Source organism: Silene latifolia, chromosome X, assembly GCF_048544455.1.
Source record: "Silene latifolia isolate original U9 population chromosome X, ASM4854445v1, whole genome shotgun sequence".
Lineage (NCBI taxonomy): Eukaryota > Viridiplantae > Streptophyta > Magnoliopsida > Caryophyllales > Caryophyllaceae > Silene > Silene latifolia.
Window position 1 is genome coordinate 222,112,774 of NC_133537.1, and position 9,553 is coordinate 222,122,326.

General features: G+C 41.5%; 1 non-coding gene across 1 annotated transcript; it reads right to left on the reverse strand.

Annotated features, from left to right (window-relative positions):
* Positions 1-6,547: 6,547 nt before the first annotated feature.
* On the reverse strand, positions 6,548-6,654 carry LOC141624226 (small nucleolar RNA R71). The gene has a single exon (XR_012534037.1). It is a non-coding gene; the product is annotated as a small nucleolar RNA R71 (small nucleolar RNA).
* Positions 6,655-9,553: the final 2,899 nt, after the last annotated feature.

Consider the following 9,553-nt stretch of genomic DNA (forward strand, 5'->3'; position numbering starts at 1 on the left):
ACAATTCCTTTCGTTCGTGCTTTTCTTCCTGCAATTCTTCTACTGGTATTCCTTTGTTCATTATTTCAGTTTTATTGCTTTATTTCGTTCGTAGCTAGAATTGATAGATTAGTTTCCCGAAGCCATAATTATCGTTTTATGCTAATCTTTTGTTCCGTTAATTTAAGCATGAATTCAGTAGTCTATTTCGTTAATCTTGTTGTTGTTTTTACCAATATCATGAGTAGCTAAATACCTCGTGCTAGGATGTAGGGAATCAGAGATTAGGCGGCGAGAGAATAGTACGACCTGAGTCGCGCCACGGTCGATCGACCGCACACCCTGGTCGATCGACTAGCCACGTAAGGTTTTGCTTCGTTTTAATTGATTTAAATTCTATATTTGATGAATCGAGTGCACGCGACTAGTTGAATGCTCAAGAAATGACCGACCCATTAGATCGAAAGATAGGGAAAGTTGTTAGACTACAAATTAAAATGACTAAACTATGCTAAGATCGAAAGATAGGTAAAGTTTAGATTTTTAGTCACTTTTCAGGACGAGAGTCAGTACTAGTGACATTAGGGACCCGTAACGAGATCGAAAGATGCTACTTGTTGAGAGTGGACCAAGAGGACCTCTTGTTTTCCCGCCTCATGTGTTTATTTCAGACCTACTTAGTATGCTGCTGCCGAAACTACAGTGAATCGATCATCTTAGTACTCCTTTTAAATTTGATTTTATACATTTCTTTAGTTTATTGCTCATTAGTTATAGACCAATTCAAAACAACCCTCACATAATCATTACCTTAGACTGAAATTGAACAACTAATAATTATATCTGCCTCTCTGTGGTTCGACCCTGCTACCGCTATCTATAGTTGTAGTTAGGAATTATAAATTTATCTTTGGTGCACAACGACGGGCATCAAATTTTGGCGCCGTTGCCGGGGAGGCAATCGTTCTAATTTTTAGTTGTTTTATTTTAGTCTGTTTCTTAGTTTAAGGGACATTCGTTCCTTAAGCTATTCTCATATTCTTTTTGTAGTTTCCTCTTATGCGCAGGTCACAGGGTGGTGAATTACTACCGTTCAATCCTGAGATTGAGAAGACTTTGCGCGAGTTGAGACGATCATCTAAGATATTGCCGACAGAGAAAGAGCTGAGTACTCTGTCTAGTTACAACGAGAACGAGATGTTTGAGGAAGATCCACCTTCATCTCCCATTTCCACTTCATCAGCTGTGACCGTCACATCTCCAGATTTTCTAGAAATGGCTGAAGAAGCGACTATAGCAAGTCACTCTGTGCCGACAGCTGCAAATCTATATAAGGGGTTCGAATTACCAGGAGCAGATAGAAAATTCGAACCGAAGCCTTCTTATATCAACTTGGTTAAGAAAAACCAAGCATATGGAGATATTTATTGATTATTGCTGCTCTATACCCCCGTCGACCGGTGTGACCCAGGACAAGGTAAAGGAGACTATGTTTATATTCTCACTCCATGATGCTGCAAAGGAGTGGAAAAGAGACCTGGATCGAGCTGCTAATGGGATCACTGACTGGAATTCGCTGGCCTTGGCATTTTATAAGAAGTATTTCTCCGCCTCAAAGACTAATGCCATTAGAGCTCAGATCACAAGCTTTAAACAGGGTCCTGACGAGAACTTTCATGAGGCGTGGGTCCGTTTCAAGAAGCTGGTGCGAACCATTCCGCATCATGAGTTTGAGAAATGGAGCCTATGCAATCATTTTTATAATGGGCTCTATGACGATCAGATAGCTATCCTAGATGCGGCAGCTAGTGGCAGATTCCAGGAGAATATGGGGGAAACTAAGGGGTGGAAGATCATTGATGACATGGCCACCCATAAAGCTGAGTACGGAAATTCCAGGGGAAATCAAAGGAGAGATGCTGAATCTCCTTCTGTAGTTGCATTAGAAGCTCTCACGGCGAGATTTGATAAGTACGAGTTGGGGGGAGCTTCAAAAGGAGGGATTTACCATGTAAATCTTTGTTTGAGACGATCGTTTCGTGCGTAAAAGATGTGGAGCCGAGGGACATGTTTCAGACAATTGTCCTAGTCCCTTTGAGTCTTGTCTTTTGCCTTTCAACATTATAGGCGGACGAACACATACTATGAGCCGAATGTCCATCCAAACTTGAGGTGGAGTAGCCAAAATGTCCTAAATCCAACTCCACCTCCAAGAACAACAACAAAGCGTGAAAGAACTATGTGCCCCCTCATAAGCAACAACAGTTTCAAAAACCTCCCTATGTTCCGCAGCAGCAACAATCCCAAGGTTCTGATCTTGCCGAGTTGAAGAATTTTTTGTTGAAAGAATCCCAAGCTATAGAGGCCGGGATGAAGATGTTGGAGAGCCAAATTGCCCAATTGGCTAGCAAGAATACAACTCGAGCTCCGGGACATTTACCGACTCAAACTGATCAAAAAGAGACCTTAAATGCAATTACCTTGAGGAGTGGGTCTACCCTTGATGGGCCCGCTATGGTTGAGGATGTCGCTGGAAAAGATGAGGCGGAATCGAGTCAAAACAAAGCTGGAACAAACAGTAACAAGAAAAAGACGATCAGCAGGTATGTCAGTCAACCGACTGACATACCCAGTCGATCGACCAGTCCGCGTAAAGAGACAGCTTCTGGAATTGTAGAACTCAGTCGATCGACTGGGCAACATGGTCGATCGACTGACCAAGCTGCTGAAGGTGATTCTTTTCATCCTTCGATGCCCGATAACTTGAGGGACCACTTGTTTCGGGGTACGATTGCCCCGAAAATATTAAGGCAAGACCCGAATGCTGATGGATCCGTTCCGGTTATGAAGTACGACCCTTTGTGGATTAATGGTTCACATTTGAGACGGTCTGAAGAAGGGTCAAGCTACAACAAGGAGAAGGTTGTGGACTTTCAGCATAAGTCCACCGATGCCGGCATGAGAGATTTAGAGGAGAGGGCTAAGTTACTTCTTACAGCTCCTTATCCAGAGAGATTGGTGCCGACGAAGGAACAGGTATCGTTTAATAAGTTTAAAAATGTTATTCGTAGCTTAAATGTACAAGTTCCTTTTCTTGAGTTAGTCAATCAAGTGCCTGCTTATATGAAATTCATGAAGCAACTCTTATCTAAAAACAAGTCACTTGAAGCTGTGCACACTGTCGCACTCACTGAGGAATCATGCTCTTATTTGACCCATACTGCACCCCATAAGCTAGACGACCCGGGTAGTTTTTCAGTTCCATGTAGTATTGGCACCTTTTCTATTGAGAAGGCCTTGTGTGACCTAGAAGCCAGTATTGGTGTAATGCCCTTGAATCTTGCTAGGAAGCTCAAATTGACTAGGTTTGTAGTTACCAACATGACAGGACAGATGGCTGATCGTTCTGCGGTCCAGCCGATAGGAGTCTTAGAGGACATTCCTGTGCAAATAGGAAAGTTCTTTTTCCCTGTTGACTTCGTTGTACTAAATATGCCCGAGGATGCTCACATTCCTATCATATTGGGTAGACCATTTCTGCACACTGTTGGTGCAGCTAAGAAGAAAGACCCCATGTGGCCGATAACTTGTAATACGGTTTCTGAAAAGAAATCCTACTTTGTGCTTTCTGATATGCCTGTCTCTACGCCTATTGTTGTTGTAACCCCTCCGCCCCAGATTGGGAGCAAATTGGAGGAAGATTCGTCTATTTCTGACATTGCAGGAGCTGGTTTGGGGAAGGAAGAGCCGCATGTTGCTCTAGCTATGCAGGAGCCAATCGTCTCAAGAGGCGGCTTAGGATGTCTTAGCTATGGCACTGATGAGAAGCTTGAAGATGAGCCAGTCAAAGTGAGGGAGTCCGACTTGGACTTTGATGAGCTAGAGGAGGTCATTGAGTGGGAAGATGTCCGACCTGTTGATCCGTTGAGTCCTGCAGATGTTGGAGTTGAAAAGAGTGCCACTGAGGAGATGAGCACTGTTGAGGATACCTCTTGTAGCCAGAAGCCGACCAAGTGGGCCATTCCGTGGCCGTTCTTGATCAACTATTAGTTGATCACATGCTTTTTGAAACTTTCATTTTATTGCTTTTTAAGACTTTTTATTGTTTTCGTGTGCGCGAGACTTCGCATTTTAATACGTTTGCTTAGCATTTTAAACACTTTAGTCGGTTACTTTAGGTTTTGCACAATTTTGGGCGCGTTATTATGTGCTTCTGCAGGTATATAGACCATATTAGCTCAAGTTAGTGAGCTAATTCGAAGAAATCAGAAGGTTGCAGCAGCTATTCCAGTCGATCGACTGGTTTGTATGGTCGATCGACTGGCTGCACAGTACCAAGAGCTTCTGTTCCTGACATTCTGGTCGATCGACTGGGTGAGTGATAAGTGCATATTTTATATACTTTCATCCCCTATATTAGCTCCATTTTATTTGTCATTTAGCACTTATCATAGTGTTTTGAGCTAATATTTGTTATTCTAGTGCATTTGTTTGTCTCCACATGTTTTGTAGGATACTTAAGCTTTTTGGAGCTAAAATACTACAAGATGAGCTACTAGAGTGCAATGGCTAAGCAAGATCAAATATTGGGCTATCATGGAGTGTTTGCATCGGTTTTTCATGAAGAAGTTGATGGACTAATGTGTGCAATACAATTGTTGTCAACAAACCAAAGTCAAGCCCAACTTCAAATCCAAGTCAAGGTGGAAAACATAGGATTCCAAGCTACCTAGGATGCCAAGAATTAAGGTCTTAACCGGGTGATTAATCGCACAATTAATCACCAACATAGGATTCTCCAAGAAATTAAGAGGAGAATTTAGGCAAAGGAGCTGGAAACACACGACCCCGATCGGGGTTGCATGCCTCTTGGCTTTTATGTTATGCCCTCCTCTCCTATAAATAGGAGAGGTGTTCCAAAGCTTTAGGCATCCAATTTTCACGTCTCATTTTAGTTCTTCATAGCCTTAAGCATTATATTTCTCTCATTTGTTTTCTCATTAGTTTTCAATATCGTTTAGCTTGTAGTTGTTAAATATTTGGTTATTTATATATTCAAGCATTTGGTTTCCGAGTTAGTCTATCAAGCTCCTACTTTGGTAATCTTTCTATTATTTACATTTTGTATTTTGTTTATGAGTTTAGTATTAGTCCTTTACATTTCATCATTAGTATACAATTTCCACTTTAGTTATAATTACTACAATATGCCTTATAATCTAAATATCATTTGCATTTCCTTTACAAATATGAGTAGCTAAATTTCCTAGTCTAAGGGCTAGGGGGGCCATGTAAAATCAAATATATAACATGATGAAATAGATTAATAATAATATTGTTCATATTGCTTCTATCACATGCTTGTGCCACAATGTTTAATCTTTGTTTAGGGCCCTATTCATTTGATTAAGTTTGTTTATTCGTTCTATAAGTCGAGAGGCACGGAATTGAATTAGACTAAGCATGTATAGTAGGACGACCTAGTCATGGACGAGAGTTTCTCTAGGACCCGGTCTATGGTTGATGCTAATATCGTAAGATGGGTATCTTTAAGCCTAAGCAATTGACAATGTTATTAGTACCAAGTTTATCATGATTATATGTTTACCTTTGTATGCGTGACCCAAACCCCTTAGATTCCGTTTTATTATATAATTTACATCATAATTCTTATTAATCATCAAACAACCAAACCAAACCAAATCGTAATCGACCTTGATAAAAATCTACCCATAGCAATTCACGAAGTAATTCCCGTTTCCTTGTGTTCGACCCCTATTGCTACATTAACTTGTTGTTTAGGGAGTTTATCTTTGCATAGGTACGCGATAAGCCTATCAAATTTTGGCGCTGTTGCCGGGGAAATGGTTTTATTACATTTTGAATTGTCGGTTTTTATCTTGTTTTATTTTGTCTTGAGGAACACTTGTTCCTTGAGACCGTTACTTATCATTTTCCTAGAAATTGTTGTCTTATGCCCAGGTCCTCTCGTAGTGGAGAATTGCTTTCACCGGATTCCGAGCCCGAGAAAGCCTTTAGGAGAAGACGACGTTTTTGGAAGGAAGTGAAAGAAGCCACTTCTCCCGTACAAGTTGAAAGTGCTAGAAAGTTTTACTTAGACGATCTAGAAGCCCTTGAAGAGGAGGAGGTTTCAAGTTCATCATCTCCAGCACCACCACCATCTACTACCAAAAAGATGGTGAAACTTTCCGATCACTCAAAGCCCACCGCGGCCATGCTACCGGCCGGAATCACAACTACTCAAATCACCGCCCCGGACTTCGAGATCAAACCGGCTTTCATTAGCCTTGTGGAGAGAAAGCAATTTGGAGGAAGTCCTTTGGAGGATCCCAATTTGCATGTGCAAAACTTTTGTGACTATTGCTCCATGATCCGTCAAACAAGGCGTCACCAAGCCCAAATAAGGGAAATACTTTTCCCTTTCTCTTTGAAGGACAAGGCCAAGCTTTGGATCAATAGCCTTGACCGCACCACCTTGGGAATCACCAATTGGGAGACCTTGGCTCTTGCTTTTTATCAAAAGTTTTTTCCACCGGAGAAAACTCAAACTTTGAGGAGCCAAATTACCGGATTCCGTCAACAAGCTCTTGAGAGCTTATATGAGGCATGGGAGAGGTACAAGGAGTTGCAAAGGCAATGCCCACATCATGGGCTAGATGATTGGTTTCTAGCAATAACATTCTACAATGGATGTTGTGCCGAGTCCCGAAGGATTCTTGATTCCGCCAACAATGGGCGGTTTGATCAAATTGACACCGATCTTGTTCATTCCACGATCGAATCTATGGCGATCCATGATGCCCAATATGTCAATTCCCGAGTTGTGCCATCCAAAGGTAAAGAAGAATCCTCTAACAACTCCATTTTGCTAGATCAAATTGCCTTGCTCCAACAACAATTGGCGGAGAGAGATGCTAAGGATTCCATTCAACAACTCAATGTTGTGTCTTCAACTAGCCAAATCATCGTTTGTGATGGATGTGGAGGCGCGGGCCACTATGCCGCTCATTGCTGAGCTCCTATGGAAGAGGTAAATGCTTTTCAAGCTCTAAGACAAAGTTCATATCCACCGGGTACATTTTCCAACACATATAACCCGAATTCAAAATTCTATCCGAACTTGTCTTACAATAGCAACAATGTGCTTAACCCTCAACCCCCACCACAACAAAATGCCTATGTCCCTCAACAACAAAAGTATATCCCTCCACCGGGTTATCAAAATCAACAAAGGCCCCCACAAAACAATTACCAATTAAATCCACCACAAAATGGCCAACAAAACAATCAAGGAGTGGGTAAGCTCGAGGGCATGATCATCCAAATGCAAAGGGAATTATTGGCTCAAATTCAAAAGAACGATCAAGCTCATAGTGCCGCGGTCAAGATGTTGGAACAACAAGTGGCTCAACTAGCCGCTTCTAGCTCTCAAAGGAAGAACGGCCAACTACCTCCCCAAGGTGAGCAACCACATGAAACCGCTAATTATATTTCCTTGAGAAGTGGTTCAAGCTATGATAGGCCATCCATGACTTTGGATGATGAGGTGGTTGTCAAAAAGGCTAAGCTTGGGGGAAATGACAAAAAGAAGGCTAGTGAAGAGCCTATTGTTAAAGATCGTGTGCCATTTCCTCATCGATTGTTGATTCTTAAGAGGAAGAGCGAGCTTGATGCCAAAGATGTTGGGTCTCCTATGCCAAAAGAAAGTGATGAGGTGGTTATTGAGGAAATCTCTCCTAATTCTAAGGAGAGTGATGTCATTTCAAAGAAAGTGGATGCTCCTAAGGAGAATGAGAAAGAGATAGTGAAAGATGTGGAGGATGCTCCTCCCAAAGAAGTTGTTCAAATACCATTTCCTCATCGTCTAGCAAAGTACAAGGAGGAAGGTAAGTTTGCTAAATTTTTGGAAGTTTGTAAGAATTTGCAAGTTACCGTCCCATTTTTAGAATTGCTTACCCAAGTCCCTTCTTATGCAAAGTTTATGAAGGAAATCCTCTCAAAGAAGCGATCCTTCAATGAGGTTGAGACCATTGCTTTCACCGGAGAGTGTAGTGCACTCTTACAAAATAAGTCTCCCCCGAAACTTAACGACCCCGGTAGCTATTCTATTCCTTGCACTATAGGCACATATACCATTGATAAGGCCCTTTGCGACCTAGGTGCTAGTGTGAGTGTCATGCCTTACTCCCTTTGTGAAAAACTTAACATGGGTGCTTTAAAATGCACAAGTACAACATTGCAAATGGCGGACCGTTCTTTAAAGCGACCTTTAGGTGTCTTAGAAGATGTACCCGTCAAAGTTGGCAAGTTTTTCATACCCGTTGACTTCCTCATACTTGACATGGCCGAGGATTCACAAACCCCAATTATATTGGGTAGGCCATTTTTACGCACCGCGGGTGCGTTAATTGATGTGAAAAATGGGAGGTTGACGTTGGAAGTAGGTGATGACCGGGTTTCTTTTAGCAAAAACAACACCATTAGGAGCCTAATGTTACAAGAGTCTTGTTATTTACTTAGCACTGTGGACTCTTCTTATGCCTCTACTACGCTTGAATCCTTACTAACGGATCCGTTGGAGGACGATATGGGTGTTGTTTGCTTTGTAGGTGATGATGCTAAGGACGCTATTGCTAAAAGTGGAAAAAGGAAGAAAGGGAAATTTTATTTGAAGAATTTCAAATGGTTGAGAAATGCAAAGATAGCTATGAAATGGAGCTTGGTTGGTGGCGAGCTCAATGACAAAACTTGAATCAAATAGCTTCTTACGTCGTGCGGGACGTTAAACCAGTGCTTCTTGGGAGGCAACCCAAGCTTTTTATTTGTTTTTATTTATTTTCTGCAATTTATTGTTTTTCGTAGATTAGTAATAAAATGTTCGACTTGTTGATGTTTCTTTTTGTGATTTTTAGGTGAAAATGAAGAAATGAGGTTTAGAAGTGAATATGGCACGCTTCCCCATGCAACAACCCCGTTCGGGGACGTGGTTTTCGAAAAAGAGAAGGAAATTACATTAACGCGGAGAAGAGGCAAAACCTGAAGAGGAGGTGAACCCCGATCGGGGTTGGTGGCCCCGATCGGGGTTGGTGGCCCCGATCGGAGCCATGGTTCTGTGAAATTATGGCCTTTCTTCCTTATGCGGGTAAAGAGTGAATCGTTTTATCATTCTTATATAAACCCGATGGTACCTCCATTCTCTTTCTCTACCATTTTTCTTCACTATTTTTCATTTTGGTCACAAAGAAACATCTACATCTCCCCCCGAATTCATGCTAGCTTGGGGGAGATTAGCAAATCGAGTAAGTTTTTAATTGTTTTGCATTTTAGTTTAGATCTTGCATCCCATTAAACATAACCTCTAGTCCTTCTTGTTTTGTTCTTTGAGCAATTTTTATGGTTTGATTGGGTGATTTGGATAGTTGGCACATTGAGGACAATGTGATGTTTAGCTTGGGGGAAGATATTGCATTTTCATATAGCATAGTTTGCATATAGTGTAGAAACTTTGAAGATTTTTGAGAGAAATTTTTGCTTTGTGCTTGCTTGTAACCTA